The sequence below is a fragment of the Crocuta crocuta genome, unplaced genomic scaffold (genome assembly GCF_008692635.1).
Source record: "Crocuta crocuta isolate KB4526 unplaced genomic scaffold, BGI_CrCroc_1.0 scaffold61, whole genome shotgun sequence".
Lineage (NCBI taxonomy): Eukaryota > Metazoa > Chordata > Mammalia > Carnivora > Hyaenidae > Crocuta > Crocuta crocuta.
The window spans coordinates 8,098,300-8,123,196 of NW_027528369.1; the positions used below are offsets into that span (position 1 = coordinate 8,098,300).

Consider the following 24,897-nt stretch of genomic DNA (forward strand, 5'->3'; position numbering starts at 1 on the left):
GGGGGGGGGCAGGGTCTGGGGCTCCGCGCCGGGTGCCGCCCCGCAACTCCGCGCGTGCCTTCGCAGGGCTCCCCCCTCCCCGGACGGGGCGGGAAGCAGAGGGGCTTGCAGAGGGCGCACGGCACAGGCGCAGTGTCTGGAGCTCCGGTCCAGCAGCTGGACCGGTTCGGGGTGGCCTGCCCCGGTGCCAGGGGACTGGAAAGGACGGCGTGTGGTCTTCCGGGGCCGCTGCGTTTTCCCGCCTGTCCCGGGGTTCGTGCTTCGCGACGTGGCTCCTGGATTGGATTAGGGAGAAGGACTTCGCAGGGGGCAGCGGCCGGCAGTTCCTGTAACCCTGTGGGTCGTTGTGGGGCACGGGTGCCGACCTGCGGACTCTGCGCTGGCACAGGTGAGGCGTCCTGAGGTGGCAGAGTCAGGAGTAGAGAGGCCCGCGGACAGCTGTCAGGGACCAGGCAGCCTCCCAGGCCACTGTCACCTAGTGCTAACGTGTCAGACCCATTTGGTGAGAGGCACCCCCTCCGGAAACCTAAGCCGGGGGAGCCGAGATACAGACCAACGAATTAAGCAAAGGAAAAAAGATGTTGATCGGTTACGCATGAGCGCTCCTGGTCTTCTACACCTTTTGGATTCGAAGTTTATGTTTTCCCTTTGTTCAGAGTCTCTCCCTTACTGTCACTTGTTTTTATTTCCATTTGGTTCAGAAATAGGACTGCTTACGCACTTGAACATGGGGCGAAAGGCTTTTGAGATCAATTCACAGTGAAAAAGTTGACTCATGGTATTTCTTTTTCCATAAGAGCTGACGACGGTTGAGGACTCACACAGGAGACTTTAGTGATTAGCAGATTATCTCTAGCTTCTCGTATGGTTCTGGGATGCGTTCCCATGCGGGGTTTTTGTTTTTGATTTGTTTTGTCTTTGTTTTTTTGCAGTGTTTGTCTTTTGTATGGCATACGTCAGCTAATGTGAAGATAGTTTGTATTAGTTGAAAAGGTCACTACTAAGGGCAGTGAAAAGCTACCACTCAGTAACATGAATAAATCACAAACCTTAAATAATTTGCTACAGGATTCCAGAAAGTAGCAAGTTCCAGAAAGTGGAGAAGAGTGATTCTCTTTACATGGTAATTAACTTTGGTTCTTCAGAGGCACATTGCTTTATGGGGACCCCAAGAGAGGACACCTTTTAGGACAAACCCAAGGAGAGGTTTAGGATGGAATGAGTCATTCTACATGTGCCTCTCTCTCTCTCTCTTTGCTTCCTTCCTCAAAAAAGAAAATAATCAGGTTAAAAGAAACATCAAAAGCAGCCTGGGGAGATTAAAAAAAAAAAAGTCATGTAAATTCAACCAGCAGCAGGAAGAATATGCAAAGGAAGGAGTAAAACCCTTTTGCCAATAATAACCGCTCACTTGGACATGGCCGCACTTTACAAAGGGCTCTCGCACAAAATCTCAGGTGATCTTCACAATAAACTTGGAGTGATAGGTGGCGTTTCATTCCCATGTCACAGATGAGAAAATTGAGGCCAGTGACACCCCCCCAAAGTCACTTAGGTTCTGGAGGGCAAAGTGAAATGTTCAACCGAGCCATCTGACACCAGACGCGGTGGCCTGTCGTGCGCCTGTGCAATGGGCCCTGGGAAGGATGGGTTACAGACCCGCCTCTCCCACCGCCTGTCTCAGGTACGGAGTCGCCTTCGCCTGCTGTGCCCTTGGCCGCATCCACGCCCAATGCTGAGAGTCCGCGTCTACTCAGATTTGTTTATCCGCCTTAGAGAAATCTAATAGGAAGTGTGATCGCAAGGGGCCTCTTGCTCAATTGCTTTGTGTTTCCAAATAGCCTAGGTGTCTTCAGCCTGGTGAGGCAAGGGAGGGCGGCGATTCGAGGGAGACTCGCCCTTAGAGTTTTCCTAGCCCTCCGCCCGGAAGAGCAAGACGGTGGTTGTGAAACCCCAGGAGCCAACCCAGNGAAAACAGTAAGGTTTAATCCCACTCTCTAGATCTGGGCATCGGGATCTGGAAGAGGGCTTGGGGGGAGGTTATCTGAGATTGTTTCGGCAGGCAGTGGTACAAAACAGAGTTAGAAGCTAAGACAATGAAAGGGGCACAACCACAGACGTGTAGATCTGAGTGAGACTAGAGATAGATCCGATCTACTATTCCGGACATCACATTTACTAAAGGGCCCAGGGAAAAAAATCAGGAATATTCACTGGAAACGGCTACAGTGGTGAAGGAATTAGGGCTGGTAAGCCTGAGAATCTGGTGAGCCATGATCCCAGAAGGTTTCGGGCTGTGGTTGATGTATTAAACCTATTTTATAGTAGCACACAAGCTCTTTGTCTGAAGTTAGACAGACTTTAGTTTTAAGGACTTTGTTGTGCCAGAATTGAATCATACCCCTCCCCGGTAGCTTCCCAGTGCTCTGAGGATTGAATTCACACTTCTCACTGTGGTCTGCTGGGCGGCGGGGGAGGTTGTGTGAGTGCTAGCTGACCTTGCTTGTTTCTCCAGCCTCCTCACTACCACTCACAAAAGTCCCACCTTCTTCCTGTGCCTTGAACACATCCAGTTCACTGTGCCTCAGGGCCTTTACACTTGCTGTTTCTTCTGCCACATTTCCCCATGGCTGGCTCCCTTACACGCAAGTCACTGCTCTAATGTCATTTCCTCAGGACTTCCCTAACGATTAAAATAGCTTCTGCCTGGTCCCCAGCCCACCCACTCTATTACTTTACAGGGTTTTATTCTTTTTCATAACAGTATCACAAATGACCTTCTTTGAGAACGCTTTTATTGTGTGCTGCCCATTCACCCCTGTATCAACAGTGCTCCAAATAGCGCCTGGCATATACTAGGTGTTCAGTGAATTTTCGGTGAATGAATGATTTTTACGACAAACCTTTTCAGAGATGGGAGGGCGCTGCCCTGGTAGGTACGAAGTTAGTGTTCCCGTGCTACAGACAGACAGAGGCTGACTCGCCAGCCACTGGGCAAGGAAATCCAAGCATTAGCTTGCTCGGAACCCCAGGTCACTTGCACCAGTGCCCTGAGGCTGCTGTAACAAAGGACCAGCAACTTGCTGGCTGAAGACAGCATACATTTCTTCTCCCTCAGTTCTACAGATCAGGAGTCCAAAATCAAGGCACTGACAAGGTTGCTTCCTTCTTGGGGGTGCAGAGGGAGGATCGGGATGTGCCTCCCTCCCAGCCTCTTGTGGGTTCCCGTGATCATTGGAGTGCCTTGACTTGCGGCGTTCTCTCTGCACGCGCGCACACGTGTATGTTTCCGTTTCTTCTCTTACAAGGACACCATCAAATTGGTCATATTCCATCATGACTTTATCTTAATTTAACTCATCACAGCAGCAAAGATGCTATTTCCAAATAAGGTCACAGTCACGGGTTCCGGGGCTTAGGGCTTCAACATATCTTTTCAGGGGACACAGCTCAATGCATAGCACCTTCTCACTTCAAGATCCTGTGCCGTTTTTAAGGCAAAACCCGGCAAGAGGTGCTGGGTTCTTTTTAGGGGTAATGGCATGGCTTTGGATATTTTTCCATAAAGCATCGTGGTCCTTGCAACTTGCAAGGTGAGGGGTGACGTGCGTGTGTCACAGGTGAGGAGGCAGAGGCTCCAAGCGATGGTGTGACTTGCCCAAGGTTGCGAGGACAAGGTGAATCTCCTGCAAGGCCCGTGCCCCCCACCCCCGCCCCCGCCTGCTAGGGTGCAAGTGCAGGGTGGGATGTGGGCTCTCTCTGACGGCCCCGTGGGAGCCCTGGAGGGAGCATTTCCTTCTCCTGTCCTTGTCACGATGGCGGAGCACCTCGAGCTCCCACAGTGGCGCCTGGGTGCAGCCGCAGCAGCACTGGCCCTCACGCGGCCGGCGCGGACGGATGCTGTCACATCAGGAGAACTTGCATTTCCCCCCGTGGGGCTTTTCCAGTGATACAGGAAGGCGTTTCCACGAGGTGTCCAGAGTCCGGGCGCTCAGGGTCTTCGATGGGGACCTGAAAAAGTATTGCTCGTGTTCTGAGCACGAGGCACCCAGGAAGTTCACGGAGAAACGTTTTTCGTGTTGGGAGCTGGGGCGGGAGAGGGGGGAGCGGGGTGGGTGAGAGCGAGCAGGCTGCCAGCAAAACATCTGAAATCATTTGCACCTTTGCCTTTCGAGACCTTTTTATCTCTGGCTCTGTCTCACCTTATTAAGGGAGATAGTCCCGCCCTCATTTGATTTAATTAATTTTTGGACTAGGTAATACATGCAGATGGTGCACATTTCAGACGATAAGAAAAGATGTCCGGTGCAAAGGGGTCCCTCCGTCTGCCTCTCCTGCGCCCTCCCCAGGGGCGCCCGTCACCACCAGTTTCCTGTGTCTTCCAGATCGGGTGTCCTCTGTAATGTCCCTGACTGCCACCCCTCCCACACGCAGCCTGAGGGCCACGCTTTCCTCTCTGCTTTCCATTCTTCCTTCCTCCTGTGTTTTCACAACGCTTTCCGTGGGCCCCTGACGGGCTGATTCGGTCCCAGTGTTAGGAGCCCGTGACAGTACCGCTGCCAAGAGCTTTATATTTGGAGGGAAGGTGTACAGAAGGAAGGCATCTGTGATGTAAAATGTGGGGTTCGGAGGCAAGCGGGGGGGGGGTGCTTGTACTGATGGGCCAGTTTTCAGAGTCCCGTTCCTAGAACTCGGGGTGAAGACACAGGCACTGAGCGCCCCTGGAGGAAAGGTGGGGGCAGGGGGAGCCGCTGCTGCGACAGCTCGCCTGGGTCGGGTTTGCTGTGCCTGGCCCAGCAGCGTGCCACGTGCGTTCCCTGGGGTTGTCGCTTGAACCCGCGGGAGAGCACTACGGGGTGGCTGCCCACGCCATCCCCAGTTCACAGATGGGAAAACTGAGGCCTGCTGTCCCGCCGCCCGTAACGGCCTAGTCGGTGTGCAGATGCAGGCAGCTTGTCTTTCTGTCCCAGCGTCCTGTCCAGGCCCCAATGTTACGTTTGTCCGTCTCCCCAGCCTCCTCTGGTCGGGGACAGCTGTCATCGTGTGTCACGTGCGGCGGAGTGGTCCCCGGTACGACAGTGTCTTCTTAGCCCCGGAGAGGAGGGCACTTCCCCCGTGGTGTGCGTGTGGGGGTTGGGGTTGTTCGGTGACCGAAGGTGCTGCATCCGCAGGGGTTTTCTGGGCTCCTTCCGGAGCCTCTTGCACCTCGGAGTCCAGGACGAATGACCGAGATCGCTCCCCCACGGGAGCCGTCGGCAGCCAGTGCTGGGGGAGACGGCAGATCTGGAGGGGAGACCGTCGGGGGGTCGTTTGCTTCTCCTGATCACCGGCTCCACTCAGGAGAACGCCGTCTTCCTCGGTGACGGCCGACCGTAAACCAGGTGTGACCGGGCCCCTCCCGAGCCTCAGCAGGCGTGACTCACCGCGAATGACTCACCAGAGGCAAACACGACCAACGGGCGAGGGAAAAGAGAATCTGGCAGCGGCCGTGCAAACAGCAGATGGAAAATCTGCTTCGCTCCAGAGCGAAGGAGCCCGGAGGACTGCTGCTTGCTGGCACCGTTGAGTTAGGGGACGTGGGGGTGAACCCAGGAGGCCGAGGTACAAAAACGGGGCCCCCATTAAAAGGGGTGAAAGCCTCCCGAGAGACGAAAACCAAACTGAGTTAATGGGAAATAGCAAGCATGAAGTACATGCATTAAATGAGATAAGACAGCGATGAACCTAACAACCCCCCCCACACACACACAACAACCCAATTTGAAGAACTTAATTAGCGTGGTGGTACGAGGAAGTGGGATACCAGTTAGCTGAGAAAAGCTAGTCCAGTCCCCCCTCCTCTGAGAGGGGCAGCTTAGCCGAGCTCCATTAAGCAGCAGGATCGCTCTGAGAATCTCGATGCTCGATGTGGATAATACAAAACTACCTCATCTATCTGCTCCTATGGAGGAAAGAGGTATTATAGATAATCGAATTTTTCACATAGGTAGAATTAACCAGAGTGATGTAACCCATGGGAAAGAAGTAGCATCTCGATGTCACCTCCCTGCCTCTCCTAAGGAATCCTGGCCAGCTGACCCAGAGTGGCCACAAGCTGAGGGGTCCCACGAGGTCGATGCCTCCCGCCCGGTGGTCCCACTTCTGTTCTCACTTGAATGCAACTCCTGTGCGCCCGCAGCCACCAGAAGGCCGCACCTCTGCAAAGCATAGATCCGACCGTGTTCCCCGGATGTGAGCCCTCCGGGGCTCTCCCGTTGCTCCTGGGATGAAATCCCAACCCCTCGGCTTGCAAGGTGCCTGGTGCCTGGCTTGCGGCCCCGCCACCCTCCGCTCCTTCCCTCCTGCCCGTGTCTCCCCCGCAGAACCACACTGCCTCACCCCTGCTTTAATGGGCCAGGTGCATTGCACCGCAGAGCCTGTCCACTTGCCATTTCCTGGGGCCGGGATGCCGGTCCTCCAGCCGGCAGAGTGACCCTCCGCGGCCTCTTGGGCCGAAGGAGCTCCCTGCCTCCACCTGGTTTCTCTGGCCCCGCGCTGCCCAGCGGGGATACAGGGGGAGCTGCGAGCATTATGTCGGGTCTGGCGGCCACACTAAACAAGTAAAGGAAATGGGCAGAATTAATTTTTATGATGGCTTTTATTTAACCCATTTTTATCTAAAATATCGCTTCCATACCTAATCAACATAAAAATTCTACGCGGACACTTTATGTCCTCTTTTCACACGAAGCCTGAGAGCGGGCGTGGTCAGCACGATTTCACGGGCTCCCTCGCCATGTGTATCGGACGGTGCTGTGCTCTGTTTTATGCACAGCTCCTAGCGATTTCTTCAATCTCTCTGTTCTCCGAGGGCGAGGCTATTGTTTGTTAGGTCGTCTGAAACAATGGCTGGCACACCGCACACGCACAGTAATATTTGTTGAATGACTGAGCAAACCCGTGACGGAATGAACGAGACACACCACATTCTCTTACCCTTTGGAGGCGATCACGTAGCCAGTGCGTTGGGAGCCAGTCTTAATCAGAGGAACTCAATGCCGAAGGATTCCTGTGACCCAGAATGTTAACCGTTCAGACAGAGACTTTGGTCTTGTCCAAAGTCTCTCATGATCATGTTTTATTGGATTTATGTCGGGGTGGGGGGGGCAGTTAACTGGATTGAGATTCTTTGGCATTTTTTGCTGCTTGGAGTTCATAGAGATCAGAGATTTCAACTGGGGAGACATCTAGAGATATTTTTGACCTTCACAACTGGGGGGTTGCTTCTAGTATCCGGGGTAGAGGCCAGCGATGCTGCCAGGCAGTAGGCAGCACGCACACAGGACACCTCCCCCCCCGGCCCAGGAGTGACCGCCCGGATGCTGATGGCACTGCTGTCGATCGGCGTGTCGATGGCACAACATTCGCTGTGTCTCTGAGTCGCCTCTGATAATGTCAGGAAGGCTGTGACCCTCTGGAACCGACAGATTCTGCGCAGGCCCCGTCTTTTCATCTCCTCCTCTCTCTCAGGTCAAACCTGCCCTCCTTTATCGGTTCTTCTCCGAAGAGGGTGGACTCAACAAAATTGCTTCAGTGAGAGCATTTGCGAGGAAAGAAAACCAGCTTCCATTTTAAACTGGGAGCTGGCGTTCTGCAGGAGCTGTGGATCAATACGCCTGAGGCGCCCCCTGAAAGCCATTTAGAGACATTCTGAGCAAAGCCGCAGCAGCAGCCGACTTCTTTTCACTTACCTCCGAGTAAATGCCTGCCAACCACCTTTCCGAAAATGCTTGTTTACCCTCCAAAGCCGGATCGGAGCACAGAATTATATGCATTTTAATTCTCGTTATACGTTGAGTCCCCTCCCCGCAAATAAGAGAATTCAGCTCCCTTGTGATTGGGGTAGAAAAGTGATTGTATACATTTCAATGTTCAGGTTTTAGTGAATACAGTTGACTCTTGCACAGCAGCTTCAATGGGCTTGAACTGCACTGGTTACTTCTATGTAGATAGATATATATATATTTATAAAAACAGTATAGTAACGTCACTGTATTGTCTTTCCTTTATGGTTTTCTAAATACTGTTTTCTTCTCTCTAGCTAACTTTATTGTAAGAATAGTATATATGATCCACATAATGTATGAAACACATGTTAGTGGACCGTCTACGCCATTGGTAAGGCTTCTGGTCAACAGTAGGTTATGAGTAGTTAAGTTTTGGGGGTATCAGAAGTTATATGCAGATTTGCAGCTGCGTGAGGGGTCAGCCATTCCCCCCACCTCCACCCGCTGTGGTATTTGTGTACCTGCAAATACGTGCTAAAGTTGTACTAGACTTGGCGATGTTTGGAGTTTCCCATGAGGTCTGAATTTGTCTCAGTTAGCTGGGGGGAGGGGGCGGGGATCACAGGCTGCTTGGTGCCGTGTTCTCTCCGTTCCCTTGTCTGATCAGCAGGCTTCTATTAGATCCAGCCTGAAGAATGCGGTCTTTAAAGCCTCCACAGGCAGAGCAGAGGCTCCGACCTCGGGGCTCCCACCAGCGCCTGCGTCCTGGAAATCTAGCATTCATTTTGTTGCTGTAATCACTTAGCTGCGTCTGTCCCTCCCTAGACTGCGGAAAGCAATGCACGTCCCCTGTGCATCTTTGAGTCCCCAGGACTGACCGCAGTTCCCACTGCATGGTGGGGGCTTCATAGATGTTTGTCAAACGAATGACCTGAATTCTACAAAATAACACCTTTGTACCTGCCCACATCGGTACTGCCTCCGTCAGAGGAGAGAAGGGAAGCCACAACCATGGGTGGTGACATTCCAGGACGTGGCACTGAGCAGAGAGATGACAGTACATTCCAGGGGCAAGAGCAGCCATTTTCCCCGACTCTGTTTTACCCATCTGGGGACATCGTAGGTAGAAAGTGCGGGCTCTAGGCGCAGCTCTGTAGGAAGCGCCGCGTGACTGCTGCCTTGATGTCACCTGTCACTTCACCGCTGTGGATCTCCACTGCCCATCTGAAAACGACTTCCGTGAGTCTGTGTCTTTCGCCTGAGCTTCCCTCCCTGTCCCTTTCTTCTTTGTCCGCCAACCGCCCCCCCATCTTCCGGAAATCTAAAGTCTCATCCGACCCTCACATCGTGGAATCTTATTTGAGCAAAACAAGGTCTGAAAGTATTTAGGGCTCAGCTCTTTAGCTCCCACTGCCTTGCAAGCATCTCATTTAGTGTCGCGATTTTTCAGTCGTTCCCTTTCTTCCTGTGGCACTGAATGCGTAGCATTTGCGGGTGAGCAGAGCTGCCCCTCCCTTGCTTGCTGATGTCTACCGAAATAGGGATCCGGAAACCTCTTTACCTGCTGTGGAGTAAATATCTAAATCGGGCGACGCCTGCCTCACTTCCAAATAGGAAGACTCCCAGATAGCGTCTTTGCCCGTAGAACTGGCTGAGAAAGGGTTAATCCCCACCAGTGTCCCATAGATGTTGGGGGTCCTTATCTATACCCCAGATTAGCACACGTACTGGTTTCCATTCCAGCAAGGCTGTGGATGGAGTCTGGCTCTGCTTGGGTTTCCCTCGACTCTTTCATCTTGGCTCTATGGCTTTACACAGCTGTTTAACCTTCCAGAGCCTTCAAGTTTCTTCAACCAAAAAATGGGGACACTAATAGACCCCCATTAATAGACCGATAGACCTAGTCTACGTGTTATGGGAGAGTTAGATCTGGTTATCATAACAGTAATATTTAGCATCATGGCCAAGAACACCCAAACCGGCTTGGCATGAGCCAGAGCAACAGTAGGAAGCCGTGGCTTTGACCTTCTAGAGAGCACATGACACTGGGAACCATGAAGGCCCGTGGGTGGTAACTGTTTTTAGGGGTCTGAAAATGTCACCCTTTTTTTTTCTTTAGTAAATAAATTTTTTAGAGAGCACACGAGCAGGGAAGGGGGGCAGAGGTGGGGGGGGGGTTGGGGACAGAATCTCAAGCAGGCTCCACACTGAGCCTAGAGCCCAATGTGGGGCTCATTCCTACAACCCTGGGATCATGACCTGAGCTGAAATCAAGAGTCAGATGCTCAACCCACTGAGCCCCCCAGGCACCCCTGAAAATGCCATCCTTTTATTCAGATGCAAACTTGTAAGGGGAAAAATGTTTTCAAAGCTGGTTCGATACAGCTTCTATAAAGGGTGGTATAAAAACCTTTAAAATGTTTGAAACAAAGACTTCTCGTTCCGCGTCGCAGACTTTGCAGAGTCAGTGATGCTCTGTCATTGGATCCAGCGTGGGGTGCCTGCGTGTGCCTGGCTCCCTGTCCCTCCCTCCCTCTCTGTCTTTCTGTCTCTCTGCCTCCCTCTGATCATTGGAACAACCTTGCAGGGACGGTCTGGCCAGAGGTACTCGGTGAAATGCCACTTTCCTCCGTGTCCTGTTTTGGGGGATTCTGAGTCCAAAAAAAGCACACTTGATCTCCCGGGTGGACGCCGAGAGTCTGGAATGGGGTGTTAGGAAGATATTCTTATTTGCTCAGTAAAGGACCAGCGGTTGGGAAATGGGGCAAATCACTCCAGGAGCAAAAACAGACGAAGCAGCCTGTGGGGCCGGTGGAGCCGGGACACGGGCGTCCGCTCATCCGCACTCCCGGCCGCGGACGCCCCCGGCCAGGCCCTCGGGGGGAGGGACAGGCTGACGACCGCAGACGTTGGGGTCAGGCTGTGGCCAAGCCCGGAGTCTGTGACCCCTGGTGCCCCCTGCCCCGCTGCCCCGCTGCCCCGCTCGGTTCTCTGCTGGTTCGTTTTGCCGAGAGCTTGTCTAATTGCCCGAGAGGGGACCTTGGCGTCTAGGAAGGAGCTCGAGTTTTTCACCTGTTTCCTTAAAAGCCAGTGGTTCAGAAGGAAGGAGGCCCTGGTGACAGAAGGCTTGTCATTTTCCCTCCCGCTCACCTGCAGGGTCCCTGCGGCTCAGGGCCTGTGTCCCGTCGTTCGGGGGGCTGGACCCTAACGTGGGTTTGAAGGAAGGAGGCGACGCAGTGCCGCGGTGCGCGCCAGGACTGCGGGCCCAGGAGGGCGAGCTGGTCGTCTCCCATGTCACCCAGGGATGCGCGAGCCTTCAGGGCCGTGACTCGGGAGCCAGGCCCCTCCCTCGGGGCCCCGAAGGGGGAGCTCTGGCTGCCTGACCTGACTGCAGTGCTGGAGGGAGACCTCAGCGTGATGGCCGCCCCGGAGCCACTTCCTCCCCAACCACAAGGTCACGAAGAAGGGAGTCCCCGTCCCTGCTCAGGCAGACGGTCTAATGGCCAGATGCGCTTCTGGACGCGCCTGAGAAGTGACGGTGTGCAAGGAGAGGACAGAGGTGCCACAGAGCCGGGCCCGGGCTGTTCGGGGGTGCTGGCGAGCACGTTCTCGGAGCAGAGAAAGAGTCCTCGCATGGGATGCGTGACCTTGTTGTAGGAACGTGACGGGGGGAGCTCCTGACGTTGGGCTCCCCCTCGAGGACTCTACAGTCCTGAGTCACTGTCCCCTCGGAACAGACAGGGTTCTGCCCTGTGCGCGTGGGCCCGTGCTCCGGCCTGTTGGGGCTGCAGGGACACTCGTCACCTTCTCCCGGCTCCGTGGGCCCCTCCCCATGACTGAGGGCCCGTCCTACTCACAGCAGGTGCACGGCTGCGCTCCTGACAGGCGAGGCAGGCCCCCCACGGGCACCCGCTCCGGATGGAGGTGTCGGCGGGTGCTGGGCAGCCCCAGGAAGCGAGCCCGGCCACTGCGCCTGCTACTGCTGTGTCCCAGCTTCTCAGACACAGGGAGTCGCTCTGAACTTCGCTTGGGTCTTTGGCTGTTTGTGCTTCATATAGAGAATCAGGCAGGAGTTGTGTCTGTGGGTCTCATGAACTCTTCCTTCCCCTGTGTCCCGTCCCACCATGCGGTCACGGCTGCCACATGTGTCTCTTCTCCCTGTTTTGTTTTAAAACAAAGCTGACTTGGGGCACCTGGGGGGCTCGGTCGGTTAAGCATCCGACTTTGGCTCAGGTCATGATCTCGCGGTTCGTGGGTTTAAGCCCCACATTGGGCTCTGTGCTGACAGCTCAGAGCCTGGAGCTGCTTCGGATTCTGTGTCTCCCTGTCTCTCTGACACTCCCCTGCTCATGCTGTCTCTCTCTCTCTCTCAGAAATAAATAAAACATTAAAAAAATTAATAAAACAAAGCTGACTTAACATGGAGTACTTTCTACACACCTCACCTCTGCTTCTGTGGAGGCAAAGGATGAAAAAAATCACAGAAAACTCAGGGGCTCTGCCACTGTAGACACCCCCACTTCTCTGTCTCCTTCCCGAGTATCTGATGCTCCGCCCTGTCTGGCAAGAATCGGAGAGTTTACCCACTGGAGGCCCTTCTCCCCCTGCCTTGGTCATCTCTAGCCACTCTCGGTACTGGAGCCTCGACCGCTTTGTGCTTTCCTCGTACACAAGAGAGATCATTCCGTCCCCAGGGGAGAGATTACTGGCGCATGAAGAGCAGAGCAGAGACAGCCTATCTGTGGATGGGTGCTGCCCTCTGAGGTTGGCTGTTGGTAGAGATTGCGGCGGCTGACTCGGTTTCCCCACAATCTCCAGGGACCCAGGGTCAGACCTGCATGTCAGGAAGCGTGTGTAGCCCTAAACGGATGCCTGGGAGGAGCGTGGACAGAGAAACCACGGGACACGCACCGGGTGGATGGTGGGCAAGCATCAGCCCAGCAGCTGAAGAGCTGGGTGTCCGGGGCCCGACTTTCTATGAGAAAAGAGACCTACCATGTACTTGGCTCCTGCTGTGTTCTGGGAACTCAGCTGGCTGTTTCCACCTCTTTTATTTTTCCTTTTTAATTAACATACGGTAAAATTGATCTTTTTTTTTGGAGTACATTTCTGTAAGTGTTAAAATGTGTAGACTTGTGTAACCACGACTGCATTCGATTAGGAAACAAAAATGGTTTCTCCACCCCCCCCCCCCCCTCCTTGGGTTCTCCCAAGGGCCACACCCGCTCCATCCCTAACTCCTGGCAGCCGCCAATGCCTCTGTTTTGGGGCACATCTTCTGGAATCACCCCATAGGTGAGATTCGGAGGATGGCTTCTTTCACTCCGCGAAACGCACCTGAGGTTCACCCAACGCGTTATGTGCTGGAAACATTTGCCTACAGATTTTTGTGCGAACCCAAGCTTTTGCTGAATACATCCTAGGAATGGCCTTGATGGGTTGCATGGCAAGTCCATGTTTAATTTTGTAAGAAGCGACCTGAATCTTCTATGCAGAATTCCAAGTAACATGTTTAGGTACTCCGTCCTGAACGATGGAGCGTAAGCACCCACTCCTTAAGTAGGGGCTGCCCCTGGCGACGTCCCCCGAAGAGCAGAGTGTGGACAGGGAGATCTACAAGGAGTACCCTGCGGTAGTAAGCCTGCCGAACGTGACCTCAGCCAGGTGAGAAGGTCAGCAGTGCGGAGTCCTCTCCGTGGTGTATGCCTTTGATATAACGTGACAAGTGTCCCTTTACCTCTTGTCCTCTCCCCACACCCAGAACCCCAGTCTCACCATGAGAAAAATGTCAGACACGTCCCTCTTGAGGAACATTCTACAAAATACCCAACACACACTCCTCAGAATCGTCAAGGTCTTCAAAGCCAAGGGAGGCGTGAGAACCTGTCAGAGCTGAGAGGAATCTCAGGAGGAATCACGGGAGCCTGGAACAGAAGAAGGGCAGTAGGGAAGAGCTGAGGAACGAGGAGTAAAGTACGGGCGTTAGTTAATGAGAATGGATCGGAATCGGTTCAGGGATACGGATAAATACACCTTACTGATGTAAGGTGCTCACAGTAGGGGGGACTTGAGGCGGGCTCTGTGGGAATTCTGCTCTACCTTCGTAGCCTTTCCGTAAACCTTGAACTCGTCAACATTCTAAGTTTGTTAAGAACAAAACACAACCCCCACCGAACAATTTGGCATCCTGACCACCAACACATGAAGGGTTCTGTTGGCCAGCACTGTCGTCAGCACTCGGGGCTCTCAGGGTTTTTTATTTTAGCCGCTTTAACAGATGTGTAATCGTAGCTTGCTGTGGTTTCAACCCGCCTTTCCCCATCGGCCGACAACTGCGGCCCCTTTTCACGTGCCAACTCACCATCCGTGTGGCCTTTGTGCCGCCACCAGCCTCCTGCGCCTTGTCACTGAGTCGGCCGCTTCTTTCAGGAATGCGTGGAAGGTTCTGTCCACATCCTGGACGCGAGTCCGCCGTTGGCTGTGTGACCCGCAGGTATTTTCTCGTGGTCTGTAACTCGCCTTTTCATTCTTCTCACAGCAGTTTTCACACAGCAGAATCTTTCAATTGTTACAAAGTCAAGTATGCCAACTTTCCCTTTTCTGGGTGGTGCCATCAATGTTAGGTCTAAGAATTCTTGGCCTGTTTTATCCTAAAACTTTTATGTTTTCCATTTGGTCTTTGGTCCATTGGAGTTATTTTTTTTAATAAGGGGTGAGGATTAGGTCCAGGTTCTTTTTACCTATCCACCCCCCCCATCATCTACCTACCTACATACCTACATATCTACCTCTATGTCCTTACCTACCTACCTATTTATCTACCATCTCTTAGTCATATATCTTGATCTGTCTCTCTGCCATCTATCTCTATCTGTTGTCCATCTCCATCTCTCCATATTTATCTATCTATGTATCTATCTCTCAATCTCTGTCTGCCCATGAGGGTCCAGTTGTTTGAACTCCACTTGTTGAAATGACGATCATCGCACCATTGAGTTGTTTTTGAATCTTTGTCAAAAATCAGCTGTACTTGTATGGGGCCATGTCTAGACACTGTCCTGTTTCATTGATCTGTGCGTTCATATCACCCACTGACATCACACTGTCCTGATTACCACATCTGCCATAGTAAGTCTTAAATCAGGAAGGATGATTCCTCCAACTCTATTCTTCACTTTTAAAGTTGTCTTATCTATGGGGCGCCTGGGTGGCTTAGTCGGTTAAGCGTCCGACTTTCGCTTAGGTCATGATCTCACGGTTCGTGGGTTCGAGCCCCGCGTCGGGCTCTGTGCTGACTGCCAGCTCAGAGCCTGGAGCCTGTTTCAGTCTGTGACTCCCTCTCTCTCTGCCCCTCCCCTGCTCACGCTGTCTCTCTCTCTCTCTCTCCTAGAAATAAAACATTTTAAAAAAATGAAGTTGTCTTATCTATTCTCGTACTATCCATGTACATTTTATCTATCCATATACATTTTAATGTTTTTCATGTTTATTTTTGAAGGAGAGAGAGACAGAGTCAGGTGCGGGGCAGAGAGAGACAGAGGGAGACACAGAATCCTAAAAAGGCTCTAGGCTCTGAGCTGTCAGCACAGAGCCCGATGTGGGGCTCGAACTCACGAGCCATGAGATTGTGCCCTAAGCCAAAGTCAGACACTTAACTGACTGAGCCACCCAAGTGCCCCTGTCCATATAAATTTTAAAATAAGCTCGTTTATATCTACAAAAAAATCCTTCTGGGATAGGAATTAAGTGAAATCTGTATACCAATTTGGGTATCTTTACTGTTTTTGGTCTTCCAATCCTCAGACAGAGAATGTACCTCCTTTCTTAAGGCTTCTTTGGTTTCTGTCACCAATGTGTGTCTTCAGCATACAAATACTGTACACGTTTTGTAAGATGTGTGCCTGTGTATTCATTTTTTCCAGTTATTGTACCTGCTATTCTGTTTTTAATTTTTTATATGTTTTATTTCTGAGAGAGAGAGAGAGAGACAGCATGAACAGGGGAGGGTCAGAGAGAGAGAAGGAGATACAGAGTCTGAAACAGGCTCCAGGCTCTGAGCTGCCAGCACAGAGCCCGACATGGGGCTCGAACCCACGAACTGTGAGATCATGACCTGGGCAGAAGTCAGACGCTTAACCGACTGAGCCCCCCAGGCGCCCCCATGCTATTCTGTTTTTAACTTCAGTGTCCAAATGTTCACTACTAATATGTGAAAATATGATTGAATTTTACATTAACTTTTTATCTTGCAAACCTGCAAAAATCACATATTCTAGGGGTTTTTACAAAAAAGATTCCTGGGGGCCGGAGTGGGGGGTGCTCCTGGCTGGCTCAGTCAGAGAAGCATGCAACTCTTGATCTTGGGGTTGTGAGTTTGAGCCCCACGTTGGGTGTAGAGATTACTTACTTACCTGCTTACTTACAGACATACATACATAAATGCTTTTTTGAAAAACAAAAATTCATTGGGACTTTCTACTTCAAAAGTATGTCATCTGTGTATAAACAGGATTATTTTCTTCCTCCCAATATTCTTTCCCAATGCCTTTTGATACCTTTCCCTGGCTGCATTGCACTAGATAACGCTTCTGTGTTCTACCATGTTTGTGGGGGTGATGAGAGCAGATAGCTTTGCCTTGTTCTAGGGAAAACGTGCAGCCTTTCACCGATGCATATGGCAGACACAGAGCTTTACAGAGAGATGCTCTTTGTCAAGGGGACAAAATTCCCTGCTATTCCCATCTGTTGAGAACTTGGATCACGAATGGGGATGGAACCTTGTCACATCTGTGTTTTGTTGTCGCATTGCCTGATCCAAGGTTTTCTGTCCATGAAGCAGATCCCATTGTTTGGTTTTCACGTTGTACTCCCAGGATAAACTCTACTTGGTCATAATATATTGTTCTTTTTATGTGTTGCTCTGGTAGGTATGCTAATGTTCAAGATGTTTGCATCTGTGTTCATGCAGGATACTGGCTTGCTTTCTTGTACTGCATGGTCTTTGATTCGGTGGAGGAATACTTGCCTAAAATGAATTGGAACACGTTAGCTCCTGGTGCGTTTCAAGAAGAGATTGTATAGAATTGCTGTTGTTTCTTTATCCGTATAAATTTTAGAATAAGCTTTAGGATAACTCCGAGCTGTCAGCACAGAGCCCGAGGCGAGGCTCGAACTCATGAGCCACAAGATCATGACCTGACCTGAAATTAGACACTTAACGGGCTGACCTGCCCAGGCGCCCCTGGTGTTGTTTCTTTCAATGCTTGGCAGACCACAAAAGACCCCGCATAGCCAAAGTCATATTGAAGAAGAAAACCAAAACGGGAGGCATCACCATCCCAGACTTTAGCCTCTACTGCAAAGCTGTCATCCTCGAGACAGTATGGTATTGGCACAAAACCAGACACATAGACCAATGGAATAGAATAGAGAACCCAGAACTGGACCCACAGATGTATGGCCAACTAATCTTTGACAAAAGAGTATCCAATGGGAAGAAGACAGCCTCTTTAGCAGATGGTGCTGGGAGAGCTGGACAGCAACATGCAGAAGATTGAAACTAGATCATTTTCTCACACCATACACAAAAATAAACTCAAAATGGGTAAAGGACCTGAATGTGAGGCAGGAAACCATCAAAACCCTNATAGGTGGATTAGGGGGAACTTAATGGAGGATCATGGGGGAGAAGAAGGGGAAAAATAGTGGGGGAGAGGGAGGGAGGCAAACCATGAGAGACTCTTGAATGCTGAAAACAAACTGAGGACTGGTGGGGGGAGGGGGAGAGGGGAAGGGGGGTAATGGGCATGGGGGGGGCACTTGGGATGAGCACTGGGTGTTATATGGAAACCAACTTGACAATAAACTATTTAAAAAAGTTAAAAATAAATCAATAAACTCCTCTTTTAAAAGAATAAAAAAGAAGTAATAAATGCTTGGCAGAGTTTGCCAGTGAAACCATCTGGACCTGGAGATTTCCTTCTTTGGAAGGTCCTAACTATCAGTTTCTTTTCTAGTTATGGGACTACTTAGGTTGTCTGTTTCATTTTGGGTGAGTTTAGGTAGTTTGTGATTTTTAAGGAATTGGAATTAACCATCCCATCTAGCGTCTTGGCTTTATGTGTGCTCCTGTCCTTGTAAAGTCTTCGGGACCCCCAGTGATGTCCCTCTTGTTCATTCTTGATTTTGGTCATTTGTGTCTTCTCTCCTTCTTCCTTGATCTGTCTTGCTAGAGGGTTACCAAGTGGAATGATCTTCAAAAGACTTTTTTGGTTGTACTGGTTTCTGGTTTCTCTTTTTTAACCTCATTGACTTCTGCTCTTTATTTCCTTTCTTCTACCCAGTTTGGGTGATTTTGATCTCCTTTTTCTAGTTTTTAAGAAACAAGCATGAATTATTGATTTGAGGCCTCTGTTCTCATCCAGCGTAAGACTTTCACTTGTAAACATCTCTTTCGGCACTAGCTTAGCTACGTTTCATAGGCTCTAGTTAGTTGTATTCCCACTTTCATTTAGTTTGGTACATTTCCTTGCATTCTCGGAGACTTTCTTTGACCAGTGGATTGCGTAGAAGTGTGCTGTTTAATTTCCGCACGTTTGGAGATTTTCCTGCTATGCTTCTGTTAACTTCCAGTCCAATTCTGTTACGGTCAGAGAGCGTGTGATTTCGGTTGTTTTAGGTCTGCTACGGTTTGTTTTATAAGCCATGATGTGGACTATCTTGGGGAGTATCCTGTGTGCACTTGGAAAGAATGTTCTGCTGCTGTTTGGTGGAATGCTCTGTAAATGTCAGTGAATCCAGTTGGCTGATATTGATCCCCTCCTCTGTATCCCCGCTGAGTTTCTGTCTACTACCTCCATAGACGGGTCCGAAAGGAGTCCGAAAGTCTCCAGCTACAATTGTGGGTCCTTTTTGGGTCCTTGCAGTTTTTTCCTTTTTTGTTTTACGTGTTTTGACACTCTTTTGTTAAGTTCACGCGGATTTAGCTTTGCTATATCTTCTTGGTGCGCTGACACTTGTATCATTATGTAATGTTGCCTTTTACCCCTGGCAATTCTCCTAGCCCCAGCCTAGACTTTGTGACTAATTCAGCTTTTCTAGCTTTCTTCTGATTAGCGTTTGTGTATTTCTTTTCTGTCCTTCTACTGTTACTCTAACATGATTATATTTGAAGTGAATTTCTTGTAGGTAACATGCAGCTAGGTCATGTCTTTTTTATCCATCCTGATCACCTCTGTCATTTAATCGGTGTGTATGCACAATTTATACCTGATATAATTATTGGGAAGTTTGGATTTAGGTCTATCCTTCTGTTGTTTGTCTTCTCTTTGTTCCATGTAGTTTTCTCTCCTCTGGGTTCCTTTTCCTGTATCCTACCGGATTATTTGAATGTTTTAACATTCCATTTTAATTTATCTATTGAGTTTTTTTGTTTTGTTTTGTTTTACTTTATACAGTTGACTCCTCAACAATATGGGGATTAGGGGCACCAACCCCCTGCACAGTCAAAAACTCATATATAGGGCCGCCTGGGTGGCTTAGTCGGTTAAGCGTCCGACTTTCGCTTAGGTCATGATCTCGCGGTTCGTGGGTTCGAGCCCCGCGTCGGGCTCTGTGCTGACTGCCAGCTCAGAGCCTGGAGCCTGTTTCAGAGTCTGTGTCTCCCTCTCTCTCTGACCCTCCCCTGTTCGCGCTGTCTCTCTCTCTCCCTCCTAGAAATAAATAAAAATATTAAAAAAAAACAACTCATATATAACTTTTAACTCCCCCCAAACTGAACTACTAATAGCCTAGTGTTTACCCGAAGCCTCACTCACAATATAAACAATAGATTAATACATGTTTTATATATCTATTATATATTCTATTCTTAAGGTGTTGTAAGCTACAGAAAAGAAAATGTTATTAAGAGAATCACAGGGAAAAGAAAAGACATTACAATATTGTTCTGTACTTCTTGAAAAAAAAATCTGTGTATGAGTGAACCCATGCTATTCACACTGTACTGTTCAAGGGTCAGCTATAGCTGTTTGCTCACTTGCTTTGAGTTTTTCATTGTTTTCTCCAGGGATTACAACATGCACACCTAACTTTTCAGTCTATTTAGAATCAATATTCAACCACTTCGGGGGGAAAGTAGAAAGCTTACCATGTTGTAGGTGCCTTTATTCTTTCTTTCCCCTTCGTGTTGTGGTTTTCCTACATATTACATCCATTTACATTGGAAACCTCACCAGCCAATCTCATGATTTTTGCTTTCAACTGTCCCACATATCTTAAAAAAAGTCAAGAGGAGAATAATCTCCCATATTTGCCCAGATTTCCTCTTTTTCTTTTGCACTTGCTCCGCTCCTGACGTTCCCTTCTGATATCAGGTCCCTTCTGTCTAAAGAAGTTTCTTTATAACTTCCTGAAGAGCAGGTCTGCTAGCAGCAAACTCTCTTCAGAATGTTTTCACTTCGCCTTTATTCCAGAAGCATTTTTTTTTGCTGACTGTAGAATTCCAGACTGGCAGCTCTTTTCATCCAGCACTTGAAAACTGATGCTTCCTTCCTCCTGGCTGCTCCCGTTTCTGTTGAGAAATCTACAGTCACCGAATCCTTGTGCCCCCATGAGTATTATGTTGCTTTCCTGTGGTTGCTTTCAAGATGTGTTCTTTGTCTGTGCTGACAGCTCAGAGCCTGGAGCTGCTTCAGATTCTGCGTCTCCCTCTCTCTCTGACCCTCCCCTGCTCATGCTGTCTCTCTTTCTCTCAGAAATAAAAAAAATTTAAAAAATTATTTAATAAAAGATGTGTTCTTTGTCTTTCGTCTTCAGCAACTATGTTACGATGTGGATTTCTTCTGTGTTAACATTGCTGCTTTTTTTGTGCTAACAGTGCTGCTCAGGTCCGAAGGCTTATGTCCTTTCCCAGATTTGGGGAGTTTCAGTGATTATTCCCTCAAATAATTTTTTTGTGCTGGCTTCTTTCTCCTCTCTTGCTGGGACTCTGATGACACAAGCGTTAGGTCTTTTAGTATTGTCCCACAAGTCCCCAGGGCTTTGTTCATTTTTTTAAAATATCATTTTTGTCATTGTTGCCACATTAAGTCGTTTTCACCGATCTGTTCTCATGTTTGCTGATTTTCACCTTTGTCATATTAATTGTGTCTTGAGCCTATCTGGTGGTTTTAAATTTTTCAGTTACTGTAATTCTTAGTTCTGAAATTTCCATTTGATTCTTTATATCTCCTGTTTCTTTGTTGAGACTTTTTATCATTCCCTTCCTTCCAAAAACTCCTTACTTTTGGAGTGTTTTTTTTTTTTTTTTAATCACTGCTTTGAGTCTTATCTAATTCCAATCACTGTGTCACCTTGGCATCTATTGATTATCTTTTCCCACGTGAGTTGAGGATTTTCCTCGTTCTTGGTATGTTGAGGAGTTTTGGGCTCATCCTGACTGTTTAGATATTCCATTAGGAGCCTCTGGCCCTTGTTTAGATCCCACGGAGAACGCTGCCCTCTGTTTCGGCAGGTGCTCGGATTCTGCGTCCCTTCGTGGGCTTCGGTATCAGTTGTGTTTTCAAAGCCGTTACGGTGCCCTTCAGATCTGTCCCCCACAGGCCACCCCACAGCCAGCAGTCTCTGGCAGTGATATGTCTGGAATCCCAGCACCCAGAGGCTACGATGTGCTGCTGCGGAGCCTGTCTGTATGTGCGTGGCCCTGGGGGGGGCCCGGGAGCGCGTCTGCAGCTTTACGGGGAGGTTCTCTCGAACTCCTCCCTCTTCACAATGTTCCCAGCACTTCCCAGGGGCCTCCTCCCCTCGGTCCTCGAGCCGGAAAGCGGGGGTGTTACCTCCCTGCTCTGCTGCACCCACCCCCCCGCCACTTAGCTCACGTCTGTGACTAAGCAAGAGGAGGATCGAGAAAGAAGAATCGAGTGGGTTTTCCCCACTTGAGAGCGCGGCACCTCCCACGGACAGGAAGGCTCCGGCCTCCCGCATTGGGCACCTGTGGACCCCGCAGCTGCCGTCGTCCCTGTTCCTGCGGAGTCGCGGGGGGGCCAGACGCCAAGAGCCAAGAAGACAGAGGCACGCTACGAGGGAACCCCTGGCATGTGGCTCACTGTGTCTGAGCATCGGGGCCTCTTCCCTGCTCCTCAAGCAGGACTAGATGGCTTCCGCTGGGGCCCTGCCGTCAACGCGGACGCCCGCTGCTGGGCGTGGGGTTCTAGTGCGTCCAGGCAGCGGTCCCGGATTGGGGAGACGGCAGACTCCCCGCTAATTTGCTGGCGCGCCCTTCATCTGCCTGCTGCTGTCCACGTTTCAGAGACCTCAGATGGCCGCTCCGTTCCTTCTGTCCAGCTTTTAGCGCCACATCAGTGGGCGAGACGGGGCCGAGCGTGCTCACTTCGTCTCCAGCCGCGAGGAAGCCAGAAGACGTGCGTTCTAGAGGCAGTCAACAACGGGATGTGGATTAAACGAAGGAATGAGGAAACTGGGACGTATCTGGTGCGGGAGAATTGTGGTTTGTGCCGAGAAAGTGGAAACCAAAGGTCGACGGAGGAGGTAGATGTGAACAGAAACGGCTGATACGCAGGGTCCCCGAGGGACGCACGGAGCCCCCTCCTTTGAGACTTCCTCCTCCCTGCCTGGAGATGTCTGCCCGCACGGAGTGGGCAGGGGGTCCCGCGGCCCCTGCCCTGCCTGCTGGGTTGAACTGAATGGCTTGGTGTGACCGTAAGCAAATGAGCTTTATTCCTGCGCGCCGGGGCTGCTGGGAAAAGCACACAGGGGAGCCACTTCTCCACGAGGAAAGAGTGTACTCCAGGGTATCTGGCGTCTGCGTCCGGGTCGTCACCAGCGAGTACGCCTCGCGCCACACCGTCTGCCTCAGTCCCGATCGCGAAGCTAACCCCGTAAAGCAAATCTGCCTCTCCTTTCCTCTCCCCTGCTCACCCCAACGCAGCACAGCCTTTATTGCAAGAGTAACCCTTGTTTTGTTAGGACTTTCTGAATGAGCGGCCTGTTGATGCCAATAACCGTGTCCCTGAGTTGTACCTGCACATGGTGACGCAGAGGAAAACAATGACCAGGGGTAAATGGTAGAGCAGAGCTTTGGAAGTGGCCCTCTTCCCCGGCCGTGGCACTGATAACGTCTGCAAAGTTGCCATCTCCCTGTGGGTTCGTGTACCGAAGACTCAGCAAGCGCCTGATGCTAATACCGTTCAGAGCTGTGCCTCAGCCTCGTTTTGTTTTGTTCCGTGTTTTGTTTCTGGCTTTATTAGCTCATTTGATTTCACTAGCGACAGGACAGGGCAGACAGGATCGTTGTGGCGTTGCCCTACGTTATTTTCACGTAGTCGTCATCACAGAGAGCATAATTTCAGTCTTAGTTTTCCGTTTTCCTTTTCCTTTACCGCGAGTGTTTTCCTGATGCCGCGCTGCCATCAGTCGCTCTCCGCGATATTTCCGGCAGGCGCCAGAATCTGCACAACAGAATTTAGGCAGTTTTCTTCTCGTTGAGCATTTAGGTTATTGTCACTTCTTTTGCTGCCTTAAATCATGCTACATGTAGGTTCCTTGGCCATGTTTGGGGTTATTTCCTTAGGATCAACTAAGCAGGCTTTAAAAGATATTGTTAAACACATTTCAACATTACAGAGGATTTCAAAAGAGCACGAATGGCCTGCAGAATGCACAGCGTAACACATTGACAAATTCCAGATTTCTCCATGTTGCAGAGCAGGTTTGGGATGTGTCAAGAGATTTGGCCAGAGGGAGGCAGGTATTCGTAGAGGGAAATGGAGAAAGTATTAACAAAGACATAGTGTGGGGAGGGGGGCAGAGGGAGCGGAAACTAGCCAGATTAAAGCAGAAGTTGTGTCTTGAAGAAGCCAATGACCAAAAGCTAGCGCCCAGGCGCTTTTGAACAGCGGCAGCGTCCCCTCTGCACATGGCCGTCGCAGAGCCGTGTGGGCAGCCCGACCGGCTCCAGATCGCGGAGCACCTTGACCGCCAGCCAGGTGAACTGCCTCCGGGACGATTTGCCCGGAGCCTTTTCTCCCGGAGACACGCATGTCCGTTGTGCGTGTTTCTTCCTTGGGCCAACGGGAGCGAAGCACCAAGCCCGAAGGGAATGCGTGTTTGTTCAGCTCCATCCTCCCCCCCCCCCCCCCCGGGTTCTTTGGAGACGCACCAAGTCCCAGGTCGTTCAGGGAGCCTGTCCCAGCCCCGTGATTCAGCGTGGCTCTCTCTGTCCCCGGGGTCGGAGCAGAACCAGTCTGTGCAGCCAGATTATCCAAGAGGCTGGAAGGCCGTGTCCGTCTGTGTCCAGATTGAATCCCGCTGTCCCCGAACTGTCAGCTGTGTCCTTTTATTAAAGAAGCACAGCTGCTCACCAAGGAGGGGCGTGCTTTGCCGTAAATCCTAACATTTGGTTAGAGGTGAACCAGCTCCGTGGATCCGTAGCGAAAATTAATGGGAAACACATCCCTCCTCGTCGCCTTTAGCGGGCTCACCGGCTCACCGAGGAGGTGCCCAGGGCCAAGGAGACGTTAGCAACGTGCACGATGTCCGTCCAGGTGCTTGTGTGAGGGGACTTCCGTGTCGAGACTCAGGACCACTTGTGAGGCACTGGGACTCAGGATCCCGGACGGCGGAGGAGCCCCTCGGGGGCACCCCTGGTGCTCTGCTCGTGCGTCCCTCATCCACCGGGGCCACCGGAACTCCTGGGTGCTCTGTTGTTTTGGGCGATGTGGTCAAATGGGATTTGTTCTGGAGCCTTCCACGAACTCCGCAAGGCAGGAGATTTGTCTCTTCCCCACACTTACCAGGGCGCCTGGCCCGCCAAGGTGGACTGAATGCGCCACAGCAGAGGCACTCGGATCCGTCCCGCCCTCGCACCGCACTGGGGACCCGGCAGATGGTCCCTTATCTCTTTTTCCTGTCGACTGTGGACATTGGAGATGTTTCTTTCTTCCTGGAGGTCATAAACTAGGAGTCATCTTTGGATATGGCCTTTATGACAGCCGCGGGGGGGTAAAGCCTGCATTAGCCGTCATAAACGTTATCTCAGAGTGGCAATAGCACGAATCCTGGAGGCCCGGCCGCCTCTCCCGTTGATGACCTGCTAACAAGCAGACCTCTGCCC

General features: G+C 50.8%; 1 protein-coding gene across 1 annotated transcript in view; it reads left to right on the plus strand.

Moving 5' to 3' along the window:
- The first annotated feature begins 327 nt into the window (after window positions 1-327).
- KIAA0513 (KIAA0513 ortholog) overlaps window positions 328-24,897 on the plus strand; it is a 58,395-nt gene continuing 33,825 nt past the window's right edge. The window contains exon 1 of the mRNA XM_077754084.1: window positions 328-388. The gene's annotated coding sequence lies outside the window, so the exon portion shown is untranslated. The remainder of the gene's footprint in view (window positions 389-24,897) is intronic.